At 39.9% G+C, this 21,570-nt stretch overlaps 1 protein-coding gene across 9 annotated transcripts in view; it reads left to right on the forward strand.

Moving 5' to 3' along the window:
• The window catches only part of LOC125464774 (serine/arginine repetitive matrix protein 3-like), a 693,195-nt gene that overhangs the window by 251,601 nt on the left and 420,024 nt on the right, over positions 1-21,570 (forward strand). Inside the window, exons 4-5 of one of the 9 annotated variants that reach the window (XM_059655503.1) lie at positions 15,556-15,702; positions 16,305-16,362. The exons of 7 other annotated variants lie outside the window; for them this stretch is intronic. The gene's annotated coding sequence lies outside the window, so the exon portion shown is untranslated. The remainder of the gene's footprint in view (positions 1-15,555; positions 15,703-16,304; positions 16,363-21,570) is intronic. One more of the 9 variants, XM_059655504.1, reaches the window with a different exon arrangement.

The following is a 21,570-nucleotide window of genomic DNA, read 5'->3' on the forward strand; positions in this document are numbered from 1 at the left end:
TGCAGAATTTGGGTACAGTTCCAATGTTTAAAAGACATTTGAATAAGTACATGAATAAGAAATGTTTGGAGATATATGGACCAAATGCAGGCATGAGAAACTAGTTTAGTTTGGAATTATGGTCGACATGGACTGGTTGGACTGAAGGGTCTGTTTCCTTGCTCCATGATTCTATGACTGCTGTGTCAGCTTGCTCCTGCTCAATTCTTGTTTAACTTTCTGTCCAACTCTCACTGTCTCTTTCTGTCTTGGCTTTCACCTCCCTGATTCCTTCTTTATTTCCATCTATGTTGAACTTGTCTCTGTGTGCCTCACGAGCTCTCTTTCTTTCTATACTCTTTCCCCATCCCCTATATTTAAGCTTTTATCTTTATAAATTTATCCACCCAGTGTGCTGAGCTTGCCATGAATGTTCTTCCATATTTCCTAGAATTTGGGAATGGAATATGTCATAGCATACCATATTGATAAAATGATAACTCATTCAGGCCACTTTTTCCTGGTGACTTCGCAACTGCATAATGCAAAGAATATCACTAAATCCAAAGGCCTCCTTCAACCAGGCCAATTCATTTGTTGTGGAATTGGTTGGCCTGCTTCTGTTTAATGCATGTCATGAATTTGTATGAAGATTCCATGAGTACGATACACCATTTCTGTAACCTTTAGCCCATGTTTAGTTGTTTAAGTGATTTATCTTTGCTCATAAAATAAAAATATTATCCATTAAAAATGTCATTGCGTGGCAACCAACAATGTTAAAAACAGAAGTATGAATAATGGTAAGATCACAAACACCATTATATTCAGTGTTGGTGGCACCTATAAAAAATTAGAGTGGTATAAATGTCACAGGAAAATATAGAATGTCATAAACGAGACTATAACACCATAGGGAGATGGTGACATAGTGGTAATACCACTGAACAGTTTGTCAGAATCCAAGCTAATGTTCTGGGTACATGATTCAAATCCCTCCATGGTAGATTGTGAAGTTTTAATTCAATAAAATCTGGAATTCAAAGCTCGTTCATTGGTGATTATGTAAACATTATCATAAAAATCCATCTGGCTCGTTCATGCCATTTGCTGAAGGAAATCTGGTGTCCACACCTGGTCTAGCCTACATGTGCTTCCACATTGTGGTTGACTCTTAACTGCCCTCTGAAATGGCCTAGCAAGGCACTCAGCTCAATGGTAATTAAGAATGAGTAATAAATCCAAGCTTGCCAGTGATGCCCACATCTCATACAACAAATACAAAAAAAAACTGTAACTCCAAACTTGCCTCTTTGTTTACTGCGTTCAAGGTTTTTGACGAGACACGTAATTCACGGAGATACCAATACTTGTCACCGCTGACAATATCCTCTACCTGTCACACTGCCTCGTCACTTCTGCTCTTCCCTTTCTCATTCACAACACATCTTTTAATATCAGAGATAATGGGAACTGCAGATGCTGGAGAATTCCAAGATAATAAAATGTGAGGCTGGATGAACACAGCAGGCCAAGCAGCATCTCAGGAGCACAAAAGCTGACGTTTCGGGCCTAGACCCTTCATCCCTTCATCTTTTAATATTACGTGTTTACGTTTACGTAGAGCTTATATCTATTGAGGAACTTTCATTTTAAGGATATCAAAATTAATGAACAAGTTTTCCAAATGTAAAGAGCATTCACTGAGTTCAGGGATATCTTTGAGAGGGACAGTTAGCTTAAGTTCTCTGCTGTGAAGTATTGAGCTACTGAAGTGAGGGGTAGCAGCTGGTCAAAGATAAAGACTGATGGCGCAGAATGGATGGGACTAGTAGACAAAGCACAAGTGATGAAGCCAACCTTTTTATTAAATGAAACTGCTTCTTGGATTGGTTCAGTTCTACACTATTGTCTGCTGTTCTTCGCTTACAAAGCACATTTTCATTCCACCCCCAGAATGCTATTTAGCACATATTCTGAAAGAAAGAATCTCTCATGGTGTTATGTACAAGTTCACAGCATTCTGTGACTTATTGTTTTGGGCTCCAGGTCATGCTTTCATTTGACTAAATACTAGGTTCAAAGTAAACTCATAATTTTGGGCAATTTAGGCTGTGCTTACATGAATGACTGAGTCACCGTGAGCCATAGAAAACAACTGATGTAATTCTGAGTTTGTAACAATTATTGGCCAGACTACATCCATTTGCATTTTACTTGAACTGTGAAGGTGATATAATAGGAAAGGGAAAACAAAACCCAAAAGAGCAGCAGATGCTGTAAATCATGAACAAAACTAAAGTTGCTGGAAAAGCTCAGCAGGTCTGGCAGCATCTGTGAAGGAAAAAGCAGAGTTAATGGACCCAAAATGTTAACTCTGTTTTTTCCATAATAGGAAAGAAATTGTAAATGAAACAGTATGCCTTTAATGTCATGGCAAACATTCATATTTTATTTGTAAAACTACTGAAATATTAAAATCACTTTAATGACAATGATCAAGCCCATAATCAAGAAGTAAGGATTTAAAAACAACTTGTTTATGCATTTGAAAATTTGCACGAATTGCTGATCAAAGGCTTTAGTCCTTTTTTTTAAAGTTTGGTTACTTCTGCATAAACATCTCCCATTGAAAATGGATATCAGTATTTCCCATTCAAATTTGCAATACCAACTTTAACCACCATGATTTGTTGCTGGACCTATGGAATCACTCAAAATGTTGTTTTCATTTAAATTGATTAATTTAAGCCTCCAGCCTTCAGAAACTCTTCTGTTGCAATGTTGATTGGGTGTGGTTTTCTACTTTAAATCTGTGTTTGAGTTTTTCATTAGCCATCTATTTTCAATTTCTGCTCATTGAATAAAATAATAAACAATTTATGAATAATGGGACAGCATTTTTTTGCTGTTGCTAATTGTCCAGAGGGCAATTAAGATTCAACAATCTTTTTGCAGGAGAGGTCTTGTCTCACTAACTTGATCAGTGTATTCGAGGAAGTGATGAAGATGATTAATGAGGTTGGGGCAGTGGATTTTGTTTGCACTGACTTTGCTAAAGTATTTGACAAGGTCTGTCATGGTAGGCTGGTCCAGAAGATTAAGTCACGTGAGATTCATGGTGAGTTGAATACAAAATTGACCTGGTCATAGAAGACAGAGGTAGTTGAGGAGTGGTGTTTTTCTCACTGGAGAGCTGTGACCAGTCATGTTCTGCAAAGGTCAGTGCTGGGATTACTTTTGTTTATAATATCTGTAAAAGATTTGAATGAAAATGTAGGTGGTCTGATTGGTAAACTCGCAGATAGCACAGAAATTGGTGGAGTTGTGGATATTGAGAAACGTTGCCAGAGGATGCAGCAGGATATAGATCGGTTGGAAAGTTGGGCAAGAAGTGGCAGATTGAGTTTAATGTGGAGGTGTGAAGTGATGCATTTTGGGAGGGCAAATGCAAGAAGAAAGTATGCAGTAAATGGCAGAACCCTTAAAAGCATTTATATGCAGAGGGATCTAGGGGTGCAACACCCATAGCTCCCTGAAAGTGGCAAAATAAGTGGATAAGGTGATAAAGAAGGCATTCAGCATGCTTGGCTTATGATGATAATATGGTTTTCAGAGGTGTATTTTGTCCTTTTGTTTACAAAGAGAGGTTGAGACAGAGGTGACGAGTGGTCTGTTCCAAGCCAGTAAAGTAAACAGCTTGTAAACCCTTGGGTTTTATTTTAAAGTTGGAACAATAGAGGCAGCATGAAGGTCAGGCTCCCACAGAACCAGGATTTTAGTTTAGCTTTCAGTAGTTGTTGGGTTTGTAAGTTGCTATACATCTCTCCCTGCTATAGCAAAATACTTGCGTTCTCTCTCTCTCTGTTTCTTTCTGAGTTTTCTTTTGATGTTTTTTTCTTCCTTGACTGGAGAATTGCATGTCAGATAATCAATTTTACTGAATTTGTCTTTGCCGAAGATGTGTTTATGGCATGTTACTAAATTGGACAAGTTACTATTTAGTAGTTATATAATCTATTATTTTGTAATAATTTCCAATAAGAGTTGTTATTCCAATTCTTCGATCTTTTGTTTGTATTTAACTATAATGTACATAAATAAAAGGACAAATCCAACCCGGCCAGTGATCGTTCCATCAGCCTATTCTCAATCATCAATAAAGTGATGGAGGGCACCATCTACCGCACTATAAAGCAGCATCTGCTCAGCAATAACCTCCTCAGTGATGCCCAGTTTGGGTTCCACCAGGGCCACTCAACTCCTGACCTCATTACAGCTTTGGTTCAAACATGGATAAAAGAGCTGAATTTCAGAGGTGAGGTGGGAGTGACAGGTCTTGATATTAAGGCTGCATTCGACTGGGTGTGGCATCAAGGAACCTGAGCAAAAGTGGAACCATTGGGTATCAGGGTTCAAATTCTCTGTTGGTTGAAGTCATACCTGACACATAGGAAGATGGTTGTGGTTGTTGGACATCACTCACCTCAGCTCCAGAATATCTCTGCAAGAGTTCCTCAGGGTAGTGTCCTAGGCCCAACTATTTTCAGCTACTTCATCAATGACCTTCCCTCCATCATAAGGTCAGAAGTAGAGATGTTTGTCAATGATTGCACAATGTCCAGCACCATTCGTGACTCCTAGATACTGAAGTCGTCCATGTTCACACGCAACAAGATCTGGACAATATCCAGGCTTGGGCTGACAAGTGATATTTGTGCCATCACCAATAAGAGACAATCTGACCACCATCTCTTGACACTCGATGCTGTTACCATCACTGAATCCCCCACTATCAACATCCTAGATTTTATCATTGACCAGAAACTCAACTGGACTCACCACATTAACACAGTGGCTACAAGAACAGGCCAGAAGGTCGGAATTCTGCTGCAAATAACTCACCTCCTGACTCCTCAAAGCCTGTCCCCCATCTACAAGGCACAAGTCAGGAGTGCGATGGAGTACTCCCCACTTGCTTGGGTGAGAGCAGCCCCGACAACACTTAAGAAGCTTGACACAATCCAGGACAAAGCAGCCACTTGATTGGCACTACATACACAAGCATCCAGTCCCTCCACCACCAACGCTTAGTCACAGCAGAGTGTACTATCTACAAGATTCATTGCAGAAACTCACCAAAGATCCTCAGACAGCACCTTCCAAACCCACGGCCACTTCCATCCAGATGGACAAGGGAAGCAGGTATCTGGAAACACCACCAGCTGCGAGTTCCCCTCCAAGCCACTCACCATCCTGACTTGGAAATATATCACCGTTCCTTCACTGTCACTGGGTTGAAATTCTGAACTTTCTCCCTAATGGCATTGTGGGTCAACCCACAGCAGGTGGACTGCAGCGGCTCAAGAAGGCAGCTCACCCTCACCTTCTCAAGGGCAACTAAGGAAGTGCAATAAATGATGGCCACCCAGCGACACTTACGTCCCACAAATGAGTAGGAAGAAAACTTGCAATTCCAGACTTCTTTTTTTGGAATTCGAGTTTCTCTATCTGCCATAATGGGATTCAAAGCAGGACATATCTTGGGTCACTGGATTATTAGTCTCATGCTGATATCACTTACCCTTCTCTCTAACTCTTTCTATTCAGTCTGTTTGCCCGTCTAATCTAATTTTTGGTGATGGAGTTCCCACAGATGTCTATTTTAAGCGCAGTGAGTTCCACAATTATCAGCAGTATACTTTCCACCCCAGCTTTTGAAGGACTGTGCCTTTCTCCTAGATGTACATTCTCTTTGACACTGACGTTTTAAAATGTCCTTTGCCTTCAGCTGAAATATCGCTTTGCAGTGACTGTCAGGCCTCTAATCTGGGTCCATCCATTTTGCCACCTTTGACACACGGTCCTGACCTTTTCTCACTCCACCTTGACAGGTTTTCATATTTCCCACCTGGTTGACATAGCTGCCAGAGCATGTTCTACCGATGCTTTCTCACCACAACACTATCTCCTGCAACACTATGTCACTGGAAACACACTTCTCTGTTTCTGCTTTAAAACCACTTTGGTTCATTTTGCCGTCACATCAACTTCTAGCTGCTTTTTCTCAGCACTTTGCCATTAAATTAAAGGAGGTAGATATTTGTTAAATCACCTGCTGTTAACCACCATTACTGTTAACCAACACTTTGATGAAAACAGTTTGTGTATTTTGTTTCAGATCTTTAGCATTCTTTGCTTTACTTTTATGTATTTCTGATCTGATCAAAATATCTCGGCTTGTGATGTAACTTGCCTATACAACTATGTATGGTTTGTTTGTTATGCTTTGCTGAGTATTTCTGTTTTATTTTCAAATATGACTGTAAACAATCTGTTTCACATCATTTTAACTCCTCCTTCCATTCCCACCTATCCTTACATTTTGGCTTATTACATGAATCCAATGAAGCTTAACATAAGCTCCAAGACAAGTGTCTCATCTTTCTCCTTGGAGCTCTGCAACATGCTGTTTTGAGCATACATTTTAGAAACTTTAGGCTCGAGCCAAATTATGAAATCATACTAATTAAGAAGAATGCTATTCAGCCATTGTGCCTGTGCTGAGTGTTAAAGCCATTGAGATGTACAACACCTATGACCTCTTCGGTCCATTGCACCTGCACTGGTCAGAAACAGCTACCCAATTATTCTAATCCCCTTTTATAACACTTGGCCTTAGCCTTGTGTACCTTGGTATTGCAGGTGCATGTCATTGACGGTTTCTGCCTCCACCACCCTTCCAGACAGTGAGTTCTAGATTCTAACCACCCTCTGGGTGAAAATATTCTTTCTTTCACATCTCTACATCTTCTGCTGCTTACCTAGTTCTATGCTCCTTGGTCATTGATCCCTCCATTAAGGAGAAAAATCTCTTCCTGTTTACTCTATATTTGTCCCTCATAATTTATTACATTTCAATCCCCCTCTTCTCTAAGGAAAACAATTCCTGTCAGTCCAAACTGTCTTCATAAATGAAACTCTCCACCCCGGGCAACATTGTGGTAAATCTCCTCTGCACCCTCTCAGTGTTATCACATCCCTCCTGTAATGCAGATCCCAGAACTGCACACACACAGTACTCTAGCTGTGGCTTAACCAGCTTTTTGTACAGTTCTAGCACAGCCTCCCTCTTAAACTTCATGTCTCAACTAATAAAGAGCTGTTCAGTTGTTTCTACTTCCCAACTCCTTTCCAAATCTATGCAAGTTGAGCCATTCAAATACTCCATTTTCTAGCATGAGAGGACTGGGTTTCTATGAGTTCAACCCTGCCCACAAACAGGGGAGGGGAGGAAGGATGCTGAAATTTGGGGTGGATACAGCCCACAAGCCGACATGTTGGTGTGTTACTATAACCTTCTGTTTAAGTACTCATCCTGGTATCCAGGGAATCTCCAGCATCTGCAGTTCCCATTATCTCTGGTATTATGCTTGTTGTTTTTCTAAAGCACGCTGTCACTGCCCATAGTAGTCATATGCCTCTCGCTGTGTTAACAGCCTTAGCTTTTTTAATGCTGCTTTGTTTGCATGGAATACTCTGTTCCATTGAAATTTTCTTTGCAATTTTCCACTATTCTCTGTCCTTATCCTTCTCTTCGTGCTATTAATGAGCCTTCTTTGTCTTTTAGATTTTAGTTGTGTAGTAAGACTTAACTTAGAATATTGTCTGATTTTTGTGGAAGCTAAAGTGCGTCTGTGTCAAGCATTTCCTGTTGTCCTATTCGTAACAATAGTAGTATCAAACACAGTGAAATTATAAAGGAGTAGGAACTTGAGGGGCATTAGCTCTGTGCTTGATCTTGCAGAATTGTTTTGTTTATCTATTCTTATTTAGCTTTTGGACCTAGCTTTTGAAATTTAACGCAAAATGTTCACAGGGCATAGCTCCCTGAACTGCTGAGTTGTCATCAGCAAGTTGCTTTACATCACTATTCAGATTACATTTTCTTATAAGGAAACATCTCACTACTTTAGGTCGCAGGATGGAAAATATGTCACTTAATCATACAAATAAACCTGTTAAACAGTGGTGTGCAAATCTCTGGTTCGATCAAAGGCATTTGTTCTTTAAAATAAAATGGCCATGAGATACGGCTGTTTTCATTAAAATGGAAGATAAAATCTACACAAATGTATTTATTGCTAACACAGCCTGTTTATGTTAATTTGAAGTGGGTTTTGCTTTAAAAATGTAAATTACCCAATAATTCAAATTAAACAACTTGACTAAACATTGGAGCTGCTTTTTCACAAATTCAATTCAAATTAGTAGATAATTGGAATTAAGTTCAATTAAGCGCAGGCAACTGTTTACAGAGTCTGATTTTAAGGCACATTAATTTGAGTTGCAAAATTAAAAATTATAGGATGGCAAAATTAATACTCCTTTATGAACAATTAAAAACTAAACTAATACAGCATTTTATGGAATTACACAGGAATTAAGTTTTTGTTAGCAGTTACAACATTTCAGAAAAGGTAATTCATTATTTGTGAAGCACTTTGGATTATCCTGAGGAGTTTTCAGGTGTTGTATGAATGCACATGCTGCCTAACAGAATTTAAACATTTGTTTCCCTTGATTTAATTATTCAAACTCTGACTCGCCAACCCCCATTATCTGTTTCCGAGTAGCATGATACTTTTAGTATTAGATGAGTATGGATTGAATGAACCTAGCTAATATTTTTATTTCATAGCAACATGTTGCGTAGAAACATAGAAAATAGGCCATTCGGTCCATGGAGCCTGCTCCATCACTCATTATGATCATGGCTGATCATCCAACTCAATACCCTGTTCATGCTTGCCCCCTTTGACCCCTTTTTAGCCCAAAGTGCTATTTCCAACTCCTCCTTAAAATCGTACGATACTTTGGCCTTGACTGCTTTCTGCGGTTGTGAATTCAGCAGGCTCAGCACTCTCTGCATGATGAAATTTCTCATTATCTCAGTACTAAATGGTTTACTCCATATTCTTCGACTATAACCCCTGATCCTAGATTCTCCTGTCATTGGGAACATCCTGTCTGCATGTACCCTGCTTAGTCCTGTTAGAAGTTTATAAGTTGTTTTTTCTATTCACTTACTGACTATCCAGCAGTCATTACCCGTCCCTAGTTGCAGCTTGAGAAGGTGTTGGAGATCTGTCATCCTGAATTCCTGCAGAGTCCATATGACATCGGTAGATCCTTGATGCCATTAGTGAGGTAATTTCAATATTTTGACCCAGTGGCAATGAAGGAATGGTAACATATTTCCAAATCAGGCTGGTGAGTTGCTTGGAGGGGAACTTGGTGGTCTTCTGCTACCCTTGTCCTTCTAGGTGGAAGTGGTCATGGTTTTCACAGTGCTTAGCAGAAGTATATTCCAGTGATAAGGAAGAACTAGGAAAAGGGATAGTCAGCCTTGGATGCCTAAGGAAATAAAGGAAAGTATCAGATTGAAAAAAAAACACACACAAAATAGCAAAGTGTAGTGGGAAACTTGTAGACTGGGAAACCTTTAAAGGCCAGCAGAAAGCCAGAAAAAAAAGGTTATAAAGAAAAGTAGGATAGATTATGAGAGTAAATTAGCTCAAAATATAAAAACGGGTGGCAAAGTTTCTATAAATATGTAAATCGTAAAAGAGTGGCAAAGGTAAACGTTGGTCCTTTAGAAGATGACAAGACCAATTTAATAACTGGGAATGAGGAAATGGCCGAGACATTAAACAATTATTTTGTGTCTGTCTTCACAGTGGAAGACACAAATAACATGCCGAAAACTGATGACAGGAAGGTTATAATAAGTGAAGACCTAGAAACTATCATGATAACTAAGGAGGCAGTGCTGGGCAAGCTAATGAGACTAAAGGTAGACAAGTCTCCTTGCCCTGATGAAATGCATCCCAACGTATTAAAAGAGGTAATGGGGGAAATAGCAAATGCACTATTAATTATTTACCAAAATTCACTGGACTGTGGACTGGTTCCCACAGATTGGACAACGGCCAATGTGACACCACTGTTTAAAAAATTAAGTAGACAAAAAGCAGGTAACTATAGGCCAGTTAGATTAACTTCGGTCGTGGGAAAAATGCTTGAATCTATCGTTAAGGAAGAAATAGCAAGACATCTGGATATAAATCGTCCCATTGGGAACACCCAGCATGGGTTCATGAAGAATAGGTCATGTTTAACTAATTTGGTGGAATTCTTTGAGAACATTACTTGCATGGTGGACAATGGGGAACCTGTGGATATGGTGTATCTGGATTTCCAGAAGGCATTTGACAAGGTGCAACATCAAAGGCTGCTACATAAGATAAAGTTGCGTAGTATTACCCATAATGTATTGGCATGGATAGAGGATTAGTTGACTAATAGAAAACAAAGAGCAGGGGTAAATGGATGTTTTTCTGGTTGGCCATCAGTTGCTAGTGGTGTCCCTCAGGGGTCAGTGTTGGGACTGCAATTGTTTACAATTTACATGGATGATTTGGAGTTGGGGACCAAGTGTGGTGTGTCAAAATTTGCAAATGACACTAAGATGAGTAGTCGAGCAAAGTGTGCAGAAGACACTGAAAGTATGCAGGGGGATATAGATAGTCTAAGTGAGTGGGCAAAGGTCTGGCAGATGGAGTACAATGTTGATAAGTGTGAGGTCACCCATTTTGGTGGGAATAACAGCAAAATGGACTATGTTTTAAATGGTAAACAATTGCAGCATGCTGCTGTGTAGAGGGACTTGGGTGTCCTTGTGCATGAATTGCTAAAAGTAGGATTGCAGGTGCAGCAGGTAATTAAAAAGGCAAATGGAATTTTTGTCTGCCATTGCTAGAAGGATGGAGTTTAAAAACAGCGAGGCTATGCTGTAGCTGTATAGAGTCCTGGCCACACCTGGAGTACTGTGTGCAGTTTTGGTCTCCTTACTTGAGAAGAGATATACTAGCACTAGAGGGGTGCAGAGGAAATTCACTTGATTGATTCCAGAGTTGAGAGGGTTGGATTATGAGGAGAGACTGAGTAGACTGGGCTTATACACTTTGGAATTCAGAAGAATGAGGGGAGACCTTTTATAGAAACATATCAGATTATGAAGGGAATAGATAAGGTGGAGGCAGGGAGATTGTTTCCACTAGCAGATGAAACTAGGACTAGCGGGGGGCATAGCCTCAAAATAAAGGGAAGCCGATGTAGGACTGAGGTCAGGAGGAATTTCTTCACCCAAAGGGTTGTGAATCTGTAGAATTCCCTGCCCAGTGAAGTGGTTGAAGCTACTTCGCTGAATGTTTTTAAGGCAAGGCTTGATAAATTTTTGAACAGTAAAGGAATTAAGAGTTATGGTGAGTGAGCGGGTAAGTGGAGCTGAGTCTCAAAAAGATCAGCCATGATCTGATTGAATGGTGAGGCAGGCTCAAGGGATCAGATGGTCTACTCCTGCTCCTAGTTCTTATGTTCAGAAGGTACTATGCAAAGACCTTTAAGAGTTTCTGCAGTGTATCTTGTAAATGGTACACACTGCTGCTATGAGTGTTGGTGGTGGAGTGAGTGGATGCCTGTTGATATGCCAATCAAGCAGGTTGCTTTTTCCCAAATGCTGTTAAGTTGCTTCAATGTTAGTGGAGCTGCACCCATCCAGGCAAGAAGAGAGTATTCCATCACAATTCTGACTTAATCGTAGAATCCTTACAATTTGGAAACAGACCCTTTGGCCCAACAAGTCCACAATGACCCTCAGAACATCCCATTTAGCCTGGCCAAACCACCTAACCTGCACATCTTTGGACTGTGGGAGGAAACTGGAAGAAACCCACACAGAGAACACGCAAAATCCAAACAGACAGTCCCCGAGAGTGGAATTGAACCTGGGTCCCTGGTGCTGTGAGGCAGCAGTGCTAACCACTGAGCCACTTGTGCCTTGTAGATGATGGATAGGCTTTGGGGAGTCAGGAAGTGAGTTACTCACCACAGTATTCCTAGCCTCTGACCTGCCCTTGTTAACCACTGTATTTGTATGCTGAGTCCAGTTGAGTTTCTGGCAATTGCAACCCCCCAGTGTTTAGATAGTCGGCGATTTTTGTCATGGGGTTTTCAGTGGTGGTGGTTTGATTCCCTCTTTTTTTGAGATGGCCATTGCCTGGCATTTGTGTGGCAGAAGTGTTATTTGCGACTTGTCAGCCCAACCTATATTTTGTCCAGGTCTTGTTGCATTTGAACATGGACTGCTTCTGTACCTGAGGAGTCATGAATGGTGCTGAGCATTGTACAGCCCACCAGATTCCCCCCTCATTCTTCTGAACTCCAACAAGCATAACCCTAACTGATTCAAACTCTCTTTGTATGCCAGTCCCACCATGCCAGGTATCAGTCTGGTAAACTATTCCTGCATTGCACTACTGTAATCCCATGAGCTTTAGTTACAGACATTAATTCTTATGTGGGACTTTATCGAAAGCCATCTGAAAGTCCAAGTAAACCACATCTCCTTCATCAAGTCTACTAGTCATATTATCAAAGAATTTCAGTAGATTTGTCACGCATGAATTCCCTTTCTTAAATCTAATCTGACCCTGTCCGGTCCTGCCACTGGTTTCCAGAAGCTCAGCTAATAATTCTTTTTGTAATGGACTCTAGCATTTTGCCCCAGTGTCAGGCTGATTATAATTCCCTGTTTTCTCCCTACCTTCCTTTCTAAATAAAAGGGTTTTATTGGCTACCCTCCAATCTGAAGGGACTTTTCCAGGTCCTAAAGATTCTTGGAAGCTGACCACTAAATAATTCATTATTTCAAGGGCCAATTCCTTAAGTACTCTGGGATGTGAATTGGGGCCTGGGGATTTATCAATCTTCAATCCCATCAATTTCAGCAGAGCCATTTCTGTACTAATACAGATTTCCTTCTGTACCTCTTTCTCACTAAACCTTGTATTGCCCAACATTTCTGGCATATTATTTATGCCCTCCTTTATGAGCACAAAACCAAAGTATGTATTTAATCGGTCAGCCATTTCTTTGTTTCCCCTTTAAATCTCAAGTTTCTGACTGTAAGTGATGTATAATTGTCTTGACTGATCTTTTTCTCTTCACGTACCTATAGAAACTGTTACAGCTAGTTTTTACTTCCTTGCAAACTTCCTCTTGTATTTTTTTCCTTTTCATAATCAATCCTCTTGTCCTCCTTTGCTGAATTCTAAACTGCTCCCACTCCCTAAATCTGTTGTTTCTTCTGGTTAATTTGTATGCCTCTTCCTCGCATCTAATACCATGTCTAATTTCCCTTACAAGCCATGGCTTGGCTACATTTTCCATTTTACTTTCACACCAGACAGGAATAAATGATTATACAGTCAAACAGCAAGGAAGCAGTCGCCCATGTGTTCTTTGAATGTTTGCATTTGCCGTTCTCCTATCATCTCTTTAAATAATATTCCTCAATCTGCCACAGTCAACTCGTGCCTCATACTAACACAGTTTCCTCTATTTTAGTTTCAGGACTGTAGTTGTGGAATCAACCATTCATTCTCCATTTTGGTGAAGAATTCTATCATATTATGGTTATTCATATTGCATCAAATGTCACAAAATAATATGTTCTGGAAGGAGAATGAGGACAGGCAATATAATCTAAATAATAAATTTTAAATAGAAACACCTGGCAGACTACATACCCATACCTTTGATGGAACAGGTTAATAAAGCTGCTATAAAAATGCAAATGGGATCCTTGGCTACACAAATGTTGGCACAGAGTAAAAAAAATACAATTTACTGGGAGGCAAAAGTACAAGCAAGTGAATTTCCATTGGACATAGCAATATTAATACAAGGTATTCAAAACCAGTAGACCCTTAATTACCATGACAGACTAAAAATGGTATTTTTAAAAAAATTCCTATTTTACTGAGCCTTTCATTTGTTTTGTTAAGACAGTCACTATCCTAGGAAAAAGGCTCTCCCTATCCACCCTATCTAACCCTCTGATTATTTTATATGTTTCAATTAAGTCACCTCTCAACCTTCTTCTCTCTAATGAAAACAGCCTCAAGTCGCTCAGCCTTTCCTCGTAAGACCTTCCCTCCATACCAGGCAACATCCTAGTAAATCTCCTCTGCACCCTTTCCAAAGCTTCCACATCCTTCTTATAATGCGGTGACCAGAACTGTACACAATACTCCAAGTGCGGCCGCACCAGAGTTTTGTACAGCTTCACCATAACCTCTTGGTTCCGGAACTCGATCCCTCTATTAATAAAAGCTAAAACACTGTATGCCTTCTTAACAGCCCTGTCAACCTGGGTGGCAACTTTCAAGGATCTGTGTACATGGACACCTGAACATATCGGTGACATGAGGAAAAATCTTTTTTTGTCACAACATGTTAAATTTTTCCAACAATTGTTTTATGCAGTAAGTAGTCAGGGTCTGGAATAACCTAATAGTAGAAGTAGATTCAATTGTGTCTTTTAAAAGAGAGTTGGGTTATTATTTGAATACGTAAAGAATTGCAGACCTATTAGGAAAAGGCAGGGAAAACATTAAGTGAACTGTTCTTGCAGAGACCAAGGACAGATGTAACAGGCCAAATAGCCTACTTCAGCTCAGTAATCATTCTATAATTTTTTGATACAAATATTTATATTGAAGTTGCATAAATTTATTATAGTTCATACATTGCAGATATGAATTTCTCTCTAACTGCTAAATGACAAACAAGAGTCCAAGTTAAAAATTCTAAAACTTCACATGATGTATCAACATTTTGGAACTGCTTACACTTTAATGAGTGCCAAATGAGTGCTTTAAAGCCTTTGTACTCTATTTTAGTTCCTATTGAACACCTACATTTGCTCTGTTTCAGGTTCCAAACATTTTTCCTAAGTTCTCATTGGCTCGTTGGGTGCACTTAATGAAAAAATAACTAATTTAGGGCAAATAATCCATATGTGAACCATATAATGAAATCAGAGAAAAAAACGAAAGAGCTGCAGATGCTGTAAATAACTAATTGAAATTATTGAAAAAACTCAGCAGGTCTAATAGCATCCGTGAAGAAAAAAATCAGAGTTAACATTTCAGGTCCAGTGACTCTTCCTTTGAAATGAAATCAGAGACCTGTTAATAGAAGATGTCCTAGATTTTGTGATGTGCTCTGAAACAACAATTTCAGAGAAAGCTGCCAGTAAATATCAGATGAAACCTGTATTGCTGCTTTTTGACATCGTTGAAATTCTGGTGTCGGTTCAAGGGCACGTCCAGCATCCAAACAACAATGTTATCAAGCAGGCTAAACAAATAATAAGCAGTTAATTAAAATCTGCACAGATTGCAAATAGGGAAACAAAACTGCTAATAATCTACACTGCAATCTTTTTACAGTTTGCAAAATGAAAGCTTTGACATATACTTGGGATAATGCAGAAGCTGAAATATGATTTTTCAATCATATCATGTTTCAGCTTCTGCATAATGAAAAAACTATGAATAAATGATCATTCCACAATACAAGAATGGTTTTTCAGAGCCAGAGAGGTTGTTTATCAAAAAATTTGATCTGGCTATGTCATTAAAAAACCCATCATACCTCTTTCAACAGGTTTGAATGAATAAACTAAAAGAAAAAAACATGGAAGTCCACATTAATACAAGATATTTCAAAAGGATTCCATCTGCGCGAACTTCAATAGCGCATATTGTAGAGGAACAAGGAGACAATTTCGTAATTTCCATTTCATTTAACTGAGTAAGTTCTGATACCTCAGTTTCATGGCTGCAATGACAAATTCACTAACACAACAGCAACTCCAAGTTTACCAGCCATAATAAAACTTTTATCCTACTAATTGATTAACAAAGAATTTATTTTAATCATGTTTGTTTAGCTTGCTTACCCAATTATTTGGAATTGGCAGGTTATAGACCATAGTGAAAGAGCCTATGTTTGTAAAATTCAAAAGAATATGTTTACTTCTAGATGTGATTCAGCTGATGAGCAGCACGTGCTGAACAATCCTTAATGTTCTAATAGCTACACTAACAAACAATTTAAGATAACTATTGGAACTTATGATACGACTGGTTTCCACTTGCTAGAACTGACATACACAGGGACCTATTCTCTACAACCATTAGGAATTCTTTTAAAGTCTTTGCTTTTTTAAAAATTACCCAGAAGAATGCATAATAATTTTTCCTGCCAACTAATTGGGACTGATTTGCCAAAAAATTCAGCCTCTTTTTTTTCTCCTATAGTGTAAACTATTGTAATGTTTGAAATTTGGCATTCTTGAATTTGTCTTAATGATTGCAAAATGAGAAGCTCTGGCAGTATGTTTTTCTTTTCAGCAATTACAGGATAGAAACAAATGATCAAATTCACAAACCTTAGTGCCAGGAATTCCAGGTAAGCCATTTTTCCCACTTTCACCTTGATGTCCAGGAGATCCACGTAATCCAGGAAAGCCATGAGAGCCCTTGTCACCTTTTGCACCCTTTCTACCTTCAAAACCACGTAGACCTGGTTCTCCTTTTAAACCTTCAGAACCCACGGATCCTGGTGACGGCGAGCACGAGGGGGCATAGCTTTAAATTGAGGGGTGAAAGATATAGGACAGATGTCAGAGGTAGTTTCTTTACTCAGAGAATAGTAAGGGAATGGAATGCTTTGCCTGCAACGGTAGTAGATTCGCCAACTTTAGGTACATTTAAGTTGTCATTGGACAAGCATATGGACGTACATGGAATAGTGTAGGTTAGATGGGCTTGAGATCGGTATGACAGGTCGGCACATCATCGAGGGCCGAAGGGCCTGTACTGTGCTGTAGTGTTCTATGTTCTATGTTCTATGAAAGGCCCAATAACTTTTTATCCTTCATTTGTGTATTGTCTCACCTGTGTCAGATTTATTTTAAATTGTAAGTTATAGTATTATTTTGTGATGGTTCTGAGCCTCTGACAACAGTTAAATAATATGATAAGTAAATGGCATCGCACGTTCAGTTTCCCTTTCATTTTTAAGCACTTACTGGCTTTGTGCATTAAGTGTCCAATAAATGCACTGCAGAAATTTAATTTATAATTAACAACATAAGCACCTTTTTAACAATGTAACAATTGTTATTGCAATACCAATTAACTACCATCACCTCTTCAGCAGAAGCATTCTGTACTTTCCAGTTTTCTGTTACGCTGTTAATTTTTGAACATAAGTCAATCACTTGACAGGAAACAATCATGTTCCGTTTCATTTTGGTATAAATTGTTTCCTGTCTTTTCTCCCCCTTGCTCTTTGTCCTTCTTTTCTTTCCAACTATTTTACTTTCAGTTCCTGAGTTGACTCTCATTCACCCTATATCTCTGTTGTTCCTCTGTTTCTGTCTCAAATCCTAAGTAAAATCACTGAAAGATACAGCTTTGTCCCTGCTGAAATCAGAGGCCCAGATGTCTGGTTCCCTTGATATCTCATTGTGAGCTTGCATTTCTCATAAGTTATGGCTCAAAAAAAACTGAAGAATGCAGAGAAAACATCCAACCAATGGTGCAACTCATGAGATACCCCATCCTAGTTTTATAAATGTGCTGTCTAATATTGCTCTTAAGAAAGAAACAGTTGATAAGAAATTAGGATAATAAAATGTGAGGCTGGATGAACACAGCAGGCCAAGCAGCATCTCAGGAGCACAAGATGCTGCTTGGCCTGCTGTGTTCATCCAGCCTCACATTTTATTATCTTGGAATTCTCCAGCATCTGCAGTTCCCATTATCTCAGTTGATAAGAAATGTCTGATTTTAAAATCTCTATGTTGAAAATTGTTATAAAATATCTTCAAGATGGAGGTAACAACCAGCTTTGTCTGTTACAGTGGACTGCTTCAGAACCTTTTAAACTGTGCTGGCTCAATCTTAAATCACAAATGGGAAACTTCCCTGGCTAAACATAGGCTCATTCTAAGATGCAAAGCAATGCTTGCTGCATCAAAAGTCATCAAAATAGGAGCTATTCAAGGTGAGAGCTGTGACATTTAAAGCTGATTGCCTCAACTAAAAGATGGGTCTGGCCCAAAAGGTGGACTATTCAGCCCTGACAGTTGCAGGGTGACTCAGCAATCTGGAACTGATACTTAGTACATGCACGGCCAGCTCGGTGTGACAAACTCCAAAATGAAGAATTTGAGAAAGTCTTCAGAGGGAAATTTTGACTTGGGAGTACAAAGGAAAAAAGATGCATAGAAATCAAATGCTACTGTTTTGAAGGAAAGACAAACGATACGAAGATGACAATATTAGTGACAGAACTCATGAAGAGCAGGAAACCTCTCCATGCCCACTTTTGTTAGGAACGTACTTGTACCAGAAAGCACCACCAGCTGACTACAGGAGTTGTTGGAGCTTTTGGGCATTAACAACAAAGAACTTAAACAACTGTAAACAGCTATATGCTATAGATACTGAATGAGACTTCTTTCTCAAAGTATTCCTTCACCTTATCTGTAATTGTTTTTCGCATCAAGCTGGCCATGCATGTACCAAGTATCTGTTCCAGACTGCTGACTCACCTTGCCAACTATAAGGACTGATTAGTCCAGCTTTTGGGCCAGATCCACCCGTTGTCTTTTACTTGAGGCAATCAGCTTTAAATGCCACGGCTATCACCTTGAATAGCTCCTTTAATTTGTATTTTCTTGCTTATAACCTTATTCTCTTTATCTCAGTAATAACTTGTGAAAAACTAATCTTTAACTTTTAACTTTTTTAAACAAGAACTTGATTTGTTTTAACTGGAATCACTTTAAATTAAAAATGGGCTACATGACCTGTGCTCATTTGCAGTTCACTGACCACATGTGAGGCAATCATAACACTAGCAACATCCAAAATCTGGAACTCAATGGATAAAGAGGGCAGATCTAATGCATGATATATAGAGAGGGACAAAATACGTTTTATTTTAGACAAAGAGTGACTTTCTGTTGAAGGGAATATCCTGGAGGGAAACAGAAAGCAGTGACTGAATCACTAAGACCAGCTATGTTTTTTGTTCTCCCTCTGATATTGATAGCTTTTACACTAAATGATTTCAGTTATGAGTATATGGAGTGAACAACATCAAGGATTAACACCGTCCCACAAAACTGTTGACCACTCCTCATTCAACTGTAGCCACCTAATTTATCCCTTTGACTCCAAACACCTTTTTCTGTTTTCAATCATATAGGTTTTCCCATTCCATAACATCTGTAGCATTAATTTCTTGTTAACAGTCAAATATTGTATATATTTACGAAGGCAGAAAGCAGTGTACATTTGAATAAACCCAACTTCTTGATGACTTGCTATTTCACAGTTTTACACACAGCTAAGACTAATGTTGCATCTGCTGTATTTGTGTACCTGCTTCTATTCCAGACAATGTGGACTTCACCAGTTTCAAAATCTCCCCTTCCCCTACTGCATCCCTAAACCAGCCCAGTTCATCCCCTCCCCCCACTGCACCACACAACCAGCCCAGCTCTTCCCCCCCACCCACTGCATCCCAAAACCAGTCCAACCGGTCTCTGCCTCCCTAACCGGTTCTTCCTCTCACCCATCCCTTCCTCCCACCCCAAGCCGCACCCCCCGCTACCTACTAACCTCATCCCACCTCCTTGACCTGTCCGTCTTCCCTGGACTGACCTATCCCCTCCCTACCTCCCCACCTACACCCTCTCCACCTATCTTCTTTACTCTCCATCTTCGGTCCGCCTCCCCCTCTCTCCCTATTTATTCCAGTTCCCTCCCCCCATCCCCCTCTCTGATGAAGGGTCTAGGCCCGAAACGTCAGCTTTTGTGCTCCTGAGATGCTGCTTGGCCTGCTGTGTTCATCCAGCCTCACATTTTATTATCTTGGAATCTCCAGCATCTGCAGTTCCCATTATCTTTATTACTGTCTACCTGACTGATGTCAACACTTTAACAGAATTGCAGAATAGATTGTGATCAGAGATATTGGGAACTGCAGATGCTGGAGAATCTAAGATAACAAAGTGTGAAGCTGGATGAACACAGCAGGCCAAGCAGCATCTCAAGAGCACAAAAGCTGACGTTTCGGGCCTTGATGAAGGGTCTAGGCCTGAAATGTCAGCTTTTGTGCTCTTGAGATGCTGCTTGGCCTGCCGTGTTCATCCATGTTCACACTTTGTCATGCAGAATAAATTGATCAGTTCTTGCATGTCTAGAATGTGAAGCAATGATTTTTGATCAGACTAGTAAATTGTCTCTTTTTTTAATGTACAATGTTCACAAAAACATGTTTGAATTAGAATGGAGTTTTAGCAAATTTCAATCCATTAATTCCGTATTGGTAACCGATTAATGATGACAGAAGACACTGTTTGGTTGACTGCCTGCAAAATGATGAAACATTCTGTTCTAAATTTGTACATTAATGTACTATATGTTATTAAAAGTTTTGAGAGTCAAAGGTCTATTTACGTCATTCGTAGGACTTGAGTGTTGCAGGCTGGCACATTTATTGCCTGCCCCTAGCTGCTCCTGAGAAAGTATTTGTGAGCTATCTGCTTGAACTGCTGCAGTCCGGGTGTGCCGTAGCAATGCCCACAATACCATTAGTGAGGGAATTCCAGGATTTTGACCCACTGACACTGAAGGAACAGCGATGCATTTCCAAGTCAAGATGGTAAATGGCTTAGAGGGACATTTGCAGTTGTTGGTGTTCCCTTCTATCTGCTGCCCTTGTCCTTCTAGGTGGAAGTGGCCATGGGTTCGAAGGTGCTGTCTAAGGAGACTTAGTGAATTTCTGCAGTGCATCTTGAAGATAGCAGCAGCGTGTACCACTGAGCATCGGTGGTGGAGCGAGTGGATTTTTATGAATGTGGTGCCACTCAAGCTGACTGCTTTGTTCTGGATGGTGTCAAGCTTCTTGAATATTGTTGAAGCTGCACTTATCCAGCCAAATGGGGAGTATTCCATCAGATTCCTGATTTGTGCCTTGTAGATGGTGGACAGGCTTTGGGGAATCAGGTGAGTTACTTGCCGCAGTATTTGTTATCGCTGACCTGCCCTTGTAACTACTGTATCTATGTAGTGAGTCCAGCTGAATTTCTTCTAAATTGTAATCCCTAGAATGTTAGGAATTGTGCTGGCACAGTTGCATTCAGGCCAAGCAGAGATCTAATTAAACAGATGTAGTGCAAAATCATTCATGTTTATTGAAAACTGGGCATTAATGTACATCGTGATGACACCCATGCCACCAATGTGCCCCAAAAAAGCAATCTGATTGCTTGACTGCACAGGGTCCTCTTCTGTCTGGGGCTGAGCAGGTACCTGTCTCTGGAATTCCTCTTGTGTGCTAGCAGTCTGGCGGGTTTCTTCCTCAGTCAGCTACAGGGGAATTGCAATGAGTTGCTCACCAGCTTGAGCCCCCAAACATTCCATCACTGAAGTACTCACCAAGGTGTCAGTATCTGAGTTAGTAGGAAGTGCAGGGAGCAGCCTTGCTGATGCTTCCTGTGAGCCTGCAAAACTGTCTTCCTAAGAGAGTCAAAGAGGGCCCTTTTGGCAGAGGAGCCTGTTTCTCCACCAGGGCCAGGGCCATCCAGCTGGCACCTGC

This window comes from Stegostoma tigrinum, chromosome 27, assembly GCF_030684315.1.
Source record: "Stegostoma tigrinum isolate sSteTig4 chromosome 27, sSteTig4.hap1, whole genome shotgun sequence".
Taxonomy (NCBI): Eukaryota; Metazoa; Chordata; class Chondrichthyes; order Orectolobiformes; family Stegostomatidae; genus Stegostoma; species Stegostoma tigrinum.